General features: G+C 44.9%; 1 long non-coding RNA gene across 1 annotated transcript; it reads right to left on the reverse strand.

Annotated features, from left to right (window-relative positions):
• Window positions 1-2,881: 2,881 nt before the first annotated feature.
• On the reverse strand, window positions 2,882-3,196 carry LOC135366743 (uncharacterized). Its single transcript, XR_010414277.1, has 3 exons — window positions 3,084-3,196; window positions 2,994-3,020; window positions 2,882-2,908 (listed from the first exon to the last, which is right to left on the reverse strand). It is a non-coding gene; the product is annotated as an uncharacterized LOC135366743 (long non-coding RNA).
• Between the last annotated feature and the right edge of the window lie 9,441 nt (window positions 3,197-12,637).

Consider the following 12,637-nt stretch of genomic DNA (forward strand, 5'->3'; position numbering starts at 1 on the left):
AAAATAGATGCCGTTTTAGCAGGTGGGTTATACGGCCAGGCGAACATCCTCTAAAATTCACAAGAAAGAAGTCACATGTAAAACAGAAGTTCCCTCTTCTTTTTGAAATAGTGCCATATACAGTGAGGAGCCTAGCAGAACTAACCCTCGATTTTTGCTTTGAAGATATAGTAGGCATTAAGTGCCGACTTGGTAGCGTGACGACTGATGCCAACAAAGCGAGTTACGCGTGATAATTGAGGTACTCATCAAATACCTAGCAAAAACATCTAAAATATTCCTTAGTTGAAATATGGCAGTCATCGAAAAAGTATCTTTCGATTACCTTCAACTGTTCATGTTCCCGGTCAGCTTGCGACTTGTGTTGGGCTTGTCCTTTTGTATGTTCGAGCCCTATAACGATTATCTTCCATCATGTTATGCACGCTATGTGAATGTTGTCCTAGCTCTCAGTACTGAAAACTAGGGCTATATAGGGCCAACTACGAACACTACTTCGCGACTTTGCTTAGCAATTTATAACACACATAATCCATTTTATAAGTACCATTTTTTAGGCACCATTAACTACAAATTTACTATAAGCAAACACACCTCTTCCGTTCTCTTGCAGGAGCATGACGGAGGCAGTCCTTCACAGCGTTTTGAGCTGTGTACTCGCTGCACGTGTGGACATCCCTCACAGCAGCTAAAAGAGAATTACAATGGGCAAACATGAACACATAAATCAGCTGGTACACATAGTATGTTTCACGTAGCTCTCCGGGATGTAAGATAGGCGCTGACCAGCGAACAATCATTTACATATGTACATTCCTTAAAGAGCTAACTTCCTCCACTGCTAGACAATTCAGCACCTTCGATGAAAAAAATATTCGAAAAAGAGGTCGACCCGACCCTTAGTCATGTTCCTGTTTCATAGAGTAGCGCTGCCATTTGTGGTTTCGCTCAATTATCCGGCGCTGGATTACATCCCCCCTTTAGTTTGTTTCTTGATCTTACTATCGTTCATGCACACAGTTCAGGTACAGGGCGTAAGAAGTCACGCAATGCTGTGTGACACTGTCAGCCAGCGAGAGGAGAAGGAACAGCGAAACATCACTTGCTGCTGTTCCTTATATTTGCCCAAATTCACGCGAACCCAAGGGTAAACACTTACTTCAGATTGGAAAGCTGGATGAAACAGCGAATTGTTCCGCTGCTGCGTGCAAAAATATGTAAACGCAAACATATTACATACCTGAAGAAAATAACTGCATGTGAGCTTGATATATCCCCCCATAGTTCAGGTGTCCGAGGGCACCAAAACTGTATAGAATGTCTAAGGAATGCCAGATAAATAAATTTGACGGCCTCGGTGACTCAGTCGGTGGCATGTCCGCCTGTTTATCCCATGATCGCGGGTTCAAACCCAACCGAGGACAGTGGAAACTTTGTGGAACGGTACAAGTTGCTCTGACAAGCAGTCTTCCGCGAGGGACGTTAAATGTGGTGTGCAGTATGCCGAGATTCCCCTGTGATGGGCAACATTAATCCACAGACCCGACCACAGTGGCGAAGTTCATGATCACAGTCGTCTTGCGACGAAGAGCCCCGAATTATATTATAAACTTCTGTATGAATGTTACTCACCAATAATACACTTTGACATGTTGAGAGACGAGAAAGACTCCTTTCCTTTTCGCCCTTGCCAGGAAAATAGCACAGCGACTCCGTCGCTCATAACACTGCGTAGTATACGTCGTGTAATCGACTCCGGACTTACACCCCCGATGTTTCTGAACTGGCAGATCTGTTTGATGAAGATTGTCAAAAAACAAGTTATCCGCCACAGCTATTTTACCAGAGGTTCTTTTGCCTTCGGGCCATTCAAAGTCATATCAAATTCCTGCAGCGCACTTAGGTCGCTGAACGGTTTTTTTATGGGCGCACTCTCTGTTCTTGTGTCCAATTTGCGCTCAGATGTGAGCGCTCTCAGGAGGTCACCGTGCTTTTCCTGCACCATCCTTAGCACTTTGAGATTGGTAAGCACCTCTTGCTGAAATTCTGCAAAGGTTACCATGTGTTACCATGTTGTGAGTAACGCAAATACACGAAACAATCGATAAGAATTATCAATAACTGGCAAAAGGTACACTTAATCCACGACTTCCACGCTAGGGCATATTACGGCTCATATAACATATTGACAAGGCCTGCTGCGACAGGCACTATGAATTTTTGAATTCGCAATGCACCTAAAGTACCAACATCCCTAGGCATAAAGAAAACCAACTACTAACCATCTGGAGACAGGTTTTTTTACTGACTGTGTTGATAGTTGCTGCTCAGTAGCTCGGGGGCAGCTTCTGTCGGTAGAACTTGAACTGCGTCCTGCGGGAGTATATGTTGATATACAACTTGAGTATACCACATAGTGGTAGCTAACAGGAAAATCTGTCAGCGCTGACAGCCGAATCATTGTTCCGACCCGCTGTAATTGATGATGAACGTCCCTTCGATTTTCTCTTGATTTAACTCTTTACTCATCTAGTTAACTTTTCATGTAAACTACCTAGAATGCAGAAGCATCATCAAACTGATAAGTTTGTTTGCAGCACAGAGACGTGCTCAAGTTGGTTCGTCACCTTTCATGCTTGCGCTTCCAAAGTTGTCTTCGCAAACCGTTGGACTATGAGTGATATCATCTGAAGACGGCAAGAGAAATAAGGTAGACAATATGCAAGCACTATTGACCAATGGAGAACACATCAAGATAATAGTTTCAAGCAGCAGCACAATGTGGGCACAAAGCAAGTTCTGCAAAGATGCCGCAACATTTGCACCTGAAGCGCACTTCAGGACAAACAGAACTTACAAAGCCACTTACCTATGCTGGTGTTTGAGGTTCTGGACAGCACAGTGTCATCTAGAATATGAAGGATTGATGGTAATTTAGCATTCATCGAATCATTTATTTTCACGTATGTGTTAAAAGTATTCGGAAAGGTCACCTTCATCAGGTTCGGCAATGTCAGCTGCTGCAATGGTGAAGCAGAGGATTAGCAAAGATTTTTATTACATAGAGCAAAATCGAAGCATACAGGATGATGCTGAGCTCCGGCGAAACATGAGAGGCGGCACAGGTGCGTCATATATGTCATCATATTTTTTAGGCTTCTTCACTTTTCTTTTCTTTGCCTCGTGACTAGATTCCAGGTCGGATGTGAACTGAGCACGATCAAGTTTTCGACACCCATCTTCGTATTTGTCTGCAATGGAAAAGGTAGGCCCCGGTACGGACATTGTAAATAGGGGTTGTAAATTTTCAGTACATCAAATACTTACCGAACGTTCCCTTTACTGCTACTTCATACCTTCTCCAATCCTGTCCTGGTATCACACATCGTTTAATGCAGATTTTTTTATCACCTGGTCCAGGTGGCCAGGAGCACTGGTTGCCAGCTACCCAAGTTGCCGGGACAAGTTCAACAGTCCCCTCTTCAACGATGTCAACAATACAGTACTTCATCTAAAAATAGAAATATGAAATTGAGAATAGCAACAGAATAACTCACCTGCTCACACTAACCTGCTTTCTTAGGTTGGGTACTTCCATGCACGGGCTTATCTGTGACAAGTAGTGTGCAGTGCAGCTTGCTAAATATCAAAAACGTCTGCCAAACGTCTGCCTTTACTTCATCCTGCTCCTGGTAGTAATCAGCAGACAACGAGTTTGTTAATTGAGAAAAGGCATTACCGACAAATACGTCTCAGGAAATGGAAGCGATGATACAAACAAGAAATATGCAAATATATGAATATATGTAAATGCAACGAAGGTGCTCTCTTTTCTTCATTCATGATCCATACCTGCCAACATGACGAACTCAAAATTCGGGAGACTACCTGCAGCGCGACAGGGGTGGGGGACGTATGAATGTTGTGCGATTGAAATAGCGTTGCCACTATAGTGCGAGTCCTCTACGTCATAAGTAGTCAGTAGCGGGCGGGGATGCAACACACTACTGTTGCTTCTGTCAACCGCAATTGCGAAGACACGTCGTCTCTGGCTCTCCAACATTGCATTTTGCGCGGCCGAAGCCATTTCACCCATGATGGCAGTGGTCTTCGTCCGTCCACACCAGTGGCGCTTCGCTTTGTCACATTTTGGGAACATCTTCCAGAACAGCGGTCACACGTGGTCGCTTACACTCAGCGGCTGGTTGTGCTCAACCAGAAAAGGCGCGAAAAGGCGCATGGCACGTATGACGAACGCGTGCAGTTATTTCTTCTGTTTGGAGAGCCCCACCAGAGGATATAAAACTACCGTACGAGACTGGACTGACGACAGGACGATTGCACGTCTTCACGAGAAATACCGACACGATGTAACACACAACTTGCCGCGACCACCAGCCATGGATGGTCATGCCGCGAAATATGTTTTACGGGCTGTCTAATTCTCCAGGAATACGTTTGCGCAGCTTTTAGAGGAAAATGAGAGAAGAAAAGACCAAGGCCCCAATTTTCTGGGAGATTGGAGGGTGCGTCCGTTCAATCGGGATACTGAACGAAATTCGGTAGTAGTTGGCAGGTATGAATCAACAAAAAGAAGCTGGACGACGAGGAGTGTTAAGCTATATGCAAGAGCGGCATCACAACGAACTTGTCTTGGTATGTCAGCTTTACCATTTTTTTTTACGTTCTCAACCGGCCAACACTTTAATGAAGAAAGTCTACTAGCAACTTCAATTCTGAGATGGGATGACTCCATTGGGAAAGTGTACAGTGCCTCTCTTACACAAAACTTTCTCCCAATTATACATGCGAGCCCAGTTGACCTCATATGGGCAAAGTTCTCAACGATTACGAGGTCATCTTCGATCTGGCAACAGTTGTCACTTGGCAACAGTGTTAAAGTAAACGATTGAAACTTCAGTTTCTTGTACTGCGGATGCTTGCAGTCCGGTGGAAGGAACTGCCCGTCATGGCTGCCCGAGAGAACAAACGGATGAGTCTCCCTTGTGGATGGAGCAACATTCCCATGTACTCGCCTTTCTGCTAATCTGTTGTATATCTGATGGAGAGGGCAGCCAGGTTTACGAAGAAGTCTTTTAATAAGCTGCATATTGTTTTCAAACTTAAATGCTGAGAAGCATTGAAGGGCACCATACAGACGAACATCATCTGCTAGATGCAGCAGACAGTGCACGTTATAAGACACCTCTTCCTCTCCGTAAAGGGTAGCGAAACCTTTTACAAACTGCACCAATAGTTTTTCAGCATAGTCTGCATTTTCCTGACACAGCGATGGGGTGCTCAAAATGGTAGTTGCCACATGGAATACCAGAAAGTTTGAAAATGCTGCAGACAGGACGCCCTTCAGGATTATAGGTCCAGTGTAGTGAAGGAAAGTCCTCAACTCCGTAGCTTTCCAGCGGTCCTTCTCATCCATCGTCCTTGGCTTCCTGGAAAATTCCATAGGAACATGCATTCCCAGCGCAGCACTCCTTGCAGATATTCGCCTACAAGCTGCAGGACCAAGTATAACTACTAATGGTCCTGCAAACCACAGGTTGATCAGCTTTCGCATCACCCCGAGGTACACCAAGTGCATTGGATCTAATGGAACAGAGGTGATGCAGTCTATAGGGAGCTCTGTCAGTACTGAAGCGCCCACATGGTGTTCTGGATCAGCCTGGTCTCGAAATGAGGAATCAGTTCTGCGACTGCCAGACACGGTTGCATAAAATAACTTACCATTAAAGCTGCCTTCAGCGTTGCATTTTGGACAGCCTGAGTAGCCACTGTGTCCTTTCGTATGAAATATGAAGGCACGGGCGGGAGCGTCGCAGATGAAATTTCTTGTTTCTACTCTGACAATGTGACCGGAAATTGAAACTCCTTCCTCGCTTAAATCCTTCAGTTCAGAAACAAAACAGCGCAGAAATTCATTAGCGGAAGCAGGCTTCGAAGGGCCAACAAACGCACCTACAATAAGGGGACCCACATCCTTTTCTGAATCAATGTACACCAAACACTGAATGGGCCACAGTTGCTGTCGTGAACTTTTCGACAATGGCAAACCGCCAACGTTAAATGATAGGCTAAGCAATTGTGGCACACACTCTCTACCGCCAAGAAGGTCCATCAAACCTCTCTTGAGGCCGAAATGGCAATACTGCCCCGGAGGAAGTGTGGTGATACGAGCAACGTTTGCTGTTCTACGGAGAGTTTCCAGTAGCGTTCGAGCATCTTTTGGAAGTTTTGAAAAACAGTTGTGATTTTTCAAAAGCCCCAGGAGAAGCGTCAATGACTTGTGAGTTATGTGATTCTCAAGTGCCCACTTTGCAAGTTCTGAAGAAAAATCCTCACAGTTCGCTATGTGTTGGTGTTCAGAGCTAGACCCGCTTTCATTCCGTGTTGGGCTGTCTACAGTTTCTGAAGCGTTGTCTCCCACGTGCACCACGTCAGTGCTATCTGCGGCAACTCCTGCATCTTCCAAAAAATTATCAGAAATTACTGAAGCTTGCTGGGAACCGTCAACCCGTTGCTGTCGCTTGTTTCTGACTGAGCACAATCACTAGACGCGACGCTGCCAGGTTCATGTAGCGAAATACCGCTGTCAGCATTTTGCACGGGCGGTTCACGAATTTGTAGCCGATTTCTTGAAGGGAGTGATTCGAGCATCGCTTGTACTGACAAGCGAGCTTTCTTCCGGACGTGGGCTGTCGTCGGAAGTTTCTGCATGACTTACATCGGTCAGATCGGGAATAATGCGTGCTCATATGACTTCAGATACAATGGAAATACTACGCTTATTGTGCCACGAAGGTGTAAAATGAAGCATACGCACTTTCCTCTTTGCAGACGAAGCTTTAACACGTAAGATTTCGACGGATTCTTGGTAAACACAAACGTGAGACGCCAACAAGCATGTCCCATTCGCGGCGGCCGAGACGAGAAAACAAATGACACAGCGCATGCGCCGCGCGATGATGACGATGGCGGTATGACACACTGGTTATCACCTACGATAATTATGGCACAAATGTGATCGTTGATGCTCATTTTAGTGGACATGTGCCAATAAGTTTTATAGAACACTGTTTTGTTGTACAGCTTACTGTGAATTGTTTCCCCGTCAAACTTTTATACACTAATTCTGGTTGGACAACTTCGCAGCAAAGTAGAAACCGAAACCTTGTTCGTGTTGAATCCATTGCCACTGAATGGAATGACTCTTAGGACAAATACGGTTGGGCTGTGGTGATTGCTTGTATAACCACTCCGTAACGGCCAGGGAAGAATTTTGCCATATGAAAAACGACTTTTTTATATTGTTCGCGCATAACATCTAGTATACGTCCAATGTGCACTCGTGAAGTACGTAAGAAGGGTGTTCAAAAACTACGTACACTGTGCGTTCAGTGGACCTCCACTGTTTCCAACGTACCGCCAGCACGTAGTATGGGTATCCATAAGATGGTACTTTACGTCCTAGATATTTGGATCTTGAGGGTATGTCGAATAGACGTTCGTGGTTTACTGGGCTTGGACAATGACAAATTCTAACTGCAAGGAGCGTGGAGAAACCGTCGACGCTTCAGCTCGGAGTGTATTTCAACTACAATGTGCCGTACCTGCCACCAATGTTTCTTATGTTATAATTCATACAATGGTATGCATTCTCATGTATTACACTCGTCGTATCATAAATAGTTATCACATAGTCAACAACTAATCTGCTGTATCCATGCTTGTATTGTTCATAGTTACCGTGGAATGACTAAGTTTTGCGGCCGTGTGTTTCAAATGTTTCTTTTTTCTGTCTTTATATTCCGTGGTTTCACAGATACTGAAAAACCTGCTGCTGCTCTGGGCAACCTGGCATTATTGGGCAACTGGGTTATCATACATTCACTTACAGACAGCTAGGTTTGCAAATTTTGTTGTGCCAGTTCCGGTGGCAGAAGAAATCTAGCAGCCTCATCTAATTCATGAATAGATGGCCGACCTGCCCATGAAGCTGGGAAGGCAGTCAAGCACCTGACATGGTACATCCATGCCAAAAAATGCCATCCTTTTTATTTTGCAGCTGTTTTGGACACATCAGCCCTAAAAGAGGAACAAGGCACCCCCAATGGTAAACAAGATTAAGGGGCATGCCTGTTCGCATTCTATCACTCCTCTGTAAACTGGGGTAAAGCTGAAAGATAGGTATCCCTTTAGCCCTTTCTTAGTCTGCAATTTGGTAGTGATTATTTCTATTTGGTCCACATTTCCCAAAACTTCATACTCTTAAACATTTACCATTGTGGTCTTTGTGCTACCATGTTGCTATTGTGCTATTTGTGAGTCTTGCTATTGTTCCTTGCATCTTCTTCCACATGTGTTAGTTTGGATAAGCTGACTACTACAGGGTTAGGCACAACAGACATACTTCTGTGCTTTCACACACTTCGTCTACGCATGTGCATTGTGCTTTTTCAAGTGCACAAACTCAAACTGTGTGTTGAGCACTTAAGTTTATACATAAATATGTCTTGTCTCTTCTTATGCCTTACACTCAATGTTCCTAATTTCATGTTTTTGTTCTAAATTTCAGGAGCCGTTGCAAGCTGCCGTTCTGCAGAAAGCTACTGCACTGTACGCATCAGTGAATATATTTTTTTGTGAACACAGAACATGTGGTGTGGGTGCCTGATAATGATACAGGTCGAACACTATTCCATAAAATGATACACAGTAATTTTTACAGGCTGGTGCATGTTTCTGTAATACAATATCCTATCCTAATAACGGTGAACCATTAAACAGCAAGAACACTATCTCATCTTTTAGATGGGGTGAACACGTGATGTAGGAATACAGCGACATGTGAATTTCACGAGCTCGTGTCGTATATCTCGAAAACACTTTCCCGTCTTTTTCACGGTGTTCACAATTAATACAGCTGCCATGCATTTTCACGTTATTTTCACGGAATATTTTTTGCAGTGTATGAAAATGGCGTGCACTCCTACGCCAAGAGTCATCCGCAAAAGTTGGTATACGTGGCACTGAGCCACGCTACAGACATAACCGGGCTGTACCTCATCAATGTGGACAACGGCGTCAAAACGACTTCGCAACGGCTAACCGAACATAAAAAGAGTGGTGTATACCTCAACCTCAACAGCTGCGCTCAAATTTCGCATTACCGACTATCGTAATCGTCCAGTGAATTAACTCTCTCTGAATTAATCGTCGCAGTTAATTAACTGCGAAAAGCTGGGGCAGGGTGTGTGTGCGTCATTCAGCATCGTAGTTCGATATGTCATTACGATCTCAACATTGATCATTTCAGGGTTGCTTGCAGCATCTCCTTCCATTAGAAGAAAAGATGACTACTGCTGGCATTATGTGGCTCCTAGGTTACATTTCTGGATGAAGTAAGGAAACGTGAAAGAGAAGTAGTGAAACCAATAAAGGGAAGACGTCATTACGTGTCGGTTGTTTTGTTTTCAAGAAGGGCCTAATATGACCTGATTCTGTAGGGCACTTTCCTAGCATCAGCAAAAACAAGGAAGGAAGGAGATCTCAGTATGTACGAAGAAACGGTGCAACGAGTGAGTAAGTCGCTACTTCGATCTCGTAAGAGAAAGTGCTCCAAGCGACATCGTCTCCGCAGGACAAAGCGGACAGTGACTGCTCAAACCGTAATGCCAGTCAACCACATTCCTAGAGACGTCGACGACCATGACGATGATGATCAGTTATGCCCAGTTCCCACTTGATGACGCCCGACACGACGTCACGGCGCAAATGATGACGTCGGGGGACGTCGGGAAATAACACGTTTTCCGCCTTCTCACCATAAAGAGACCGTGACGCTATATTTCGCATATTTTTCCTGCTTACGATGCTTCTGCAGCTCATCACGTTTAACTTTTAATTACTTTAAATGTGCAAGCACCACGGAATCAAAGTAATGCGGAAAAACTGCCGCAACAACGGCGAAATCCAGCAGACGAAAAACGAGAAGGCGTGGTTTGGACATGCCACCTCACTGATCACAGAACATCGAACTCTCGTGAACGCCGCAAAGCGCCAAGGAGAAAGCTTGGCATGTCGAACTTTTTTGTGTAGCGTCTCTTCTCTCAGAACGCCGGATATGCGCATCTAGTTTCGTCTCCTGCAATCCGTCGCGTCGGGCGTCACCAAGTTTGAACTGGGCATTATAGTTTTTGGCGCAAACACGCATATGACTATGATGCGCCAGACTGTGTAGTTTCCTACTGGTTTGGAATGGTGGTGATTGAGGTAGAACAAGGCGGTAAAAGGTATGAACAGTGGCGTCACAAGTTCCGTCCAGCCCCGTCCCCCGCAATAATGTGTCCCTTTCCATCCGAGGCGACACACGATAAATAGCAGTATCATATCGTACGCAGAGAAAAAATCACATGCTCGCCGAGGGCTTCTTATGTTGCTTTTGGCGTCACCTCGCTACAGAAAAAGAGAGGAGGCGGCGGTAAGTAACCCAGTAAGTAACCCCCTTCTGGCATCACCCGGTGCGTACCGCACCTCCCGCCCTAGTAACGCCACTGGGTATGAATAAGCCAAACCTCTGTTTAAGACTGTGTAAGGGCTATGTCATTACTATAATGGTCTCGGGGTCATCGGGTCAGTGGGCTCGGTGATACACCGAACAGAATGTTCCTAAGAAATCCTCTGCTTTTTGCACTGCAGGCAATACAGCTGTTGACATCGTCCTGGCAGGCTCCGTTTACGAGTTTTACCGTTCCTTGTGCGGATAATGACATCGACTACCGCTCTTTGCTTTCACCTTTCGTTATCTTCGTTTGTGGGAGCATCGTCTATAACATCATCTGAAGACTACAAAACGACCCCGTCTGCATCTCAGTTCTTCAATGGGCTCGGTGATACACCGAACAGAATGTTCCTAAGAAATCCTCTGCTTTTTGCACTGCAGGTTCTCGAAACTCCAACTTGCAGGCCTTTCGTAGTAATGATATATGTCTTGTACTTTTGCCGAGCCCACACCCGTCCCTCCTTGCGTTGTTCGAATATTGCTCATCCTTGTACCGTTGTGTCATTGTTTTAGTATGCAGTGGAGAGGTTGAATTGAATCCTTGTCCTGTCACTGATGTTAAGCTGGACGAAATACTGAAATCCCTCAGTGTTCTCTCTAACCTTAGTGATGGGCAGAATAAAATCCTTGCCGAAGTAAAAACTTTGCAGCAGAGGCAGTTGACCACTGACGCTTCCATTTCGTCTATCAGTGATCGACTGTGCGCCATTGAGTCGGACATGTTGCTGATTAAAGAAGCTCAGAATGTTATCACATCGCTCCGCTCAACGCTCCAGGAAGCTAATAGTAAAATAAAGAAGCTCGAGTCACGAATCAACGACATCGAGGATCGACAGCGACGTGACAATATAATTTTCTATGGTTTTCCTGATAGCCCCGACTTGGCCCGACTTGGACCAGAAAAACTTGGCTCGAATCCGAAAATGTTGTTATCGATGCTTGCGCTCAGAAGCTCAGTGTGACAATCCAGCCTAATGATATCGAGCGGGCGCACTGGTTGGGCCGTTTTCGTGAGTCAAGGAACAGGCCTATCATTGTCAAGTTTTCTAAGTTCAAAACTAAAGGAAGCGTAATCGCTCAGGGACACAAATTGAGAGGCACAACCTACGCCGTGAGTCACGATTATTCACGTGCTACTCGTATCGCTCGCTCAAAGCTGGTTGAGTTTGGTAAACAGAGAACAACATTTAAGCTGCGATACGACACGCTCTTTGTTGGAGATAAACGTTATACCTTCGTCCCTGACGAGAACCTTGTCCGTGAAGTAAGCCAGACGCATATCGCTAACGTGACGTCAACATAGCCACCACAGGTGCCACCCTTGTTACGACCTTCTCCGTCTTCCCGCCCTATCTCATGTCTTTACAGTAATATACGCAGCCTTATACCAAAGCTAGATGATCTCAATGGTATTATTGATTCTTCTCAGGCCAGTATAATACTCATCTCTGAGACGTGGCTTCACCCAAACATCTCAGACGCCGAGCTATCTTTCTCTCTGCATTTCAACTTGTTCAGGCATGATCGGGAGGGAAGACGGGGTGGTGGTGTGTTGGTAGCTACGCGCTTGGATTTTGAGGCAACATTAATAAGCGTTGATGCTGACATCGAATGTGTCTTTATTCTGTTATCTTGTTCTAACAAGCGCTTGGTATTTGGAGTGAGTTATCGACCACCTGGTGCACTCGCGTCCTTCGTTGAATCATTTCAAGAATTCATTTTATCATTGTATTCTATGTATCCTAACGCCCCCGTCTTTATTTTTGGCGACTTTAATTCCCCCTACATTGATTAGTTTTCTGATCCACCCTGCTCAAGTGATCAATTGTCCAACGAATTTACCAATGTTTGTACATCGTTTGGCCTGCGTCAGTTGGTCAAATTCCCCACCCGCTGTACACCACTCACCGCCAACATACTTGATCTAATACTAATTTATCATCCTGATTTTTGTTGTGATGCTGTCGAGCTTGAAGGTTTGAGTGATCATTCTGTCTTGTACTTGGATATCAATATATTAGTGCCCGACAGGAGTACCACGTTGAAACAGATCAAACTTTA

This window comes from Ornithodoros turicata, chromosome 1 (genome assembly GCF_037126465.1).
Source record: "Ornithodoros turicata isolate Travis chromosome 1, ASM3712646v1, whole genome shotgun sequence".
Classification (NCBI taxonomy): domain Eukaryota; kingdom Metazoa; phylum Arthropoda; class Arachnida; order Ixodida; family Argasidae; genus Ornithodoros; species Ornithodoros turicata.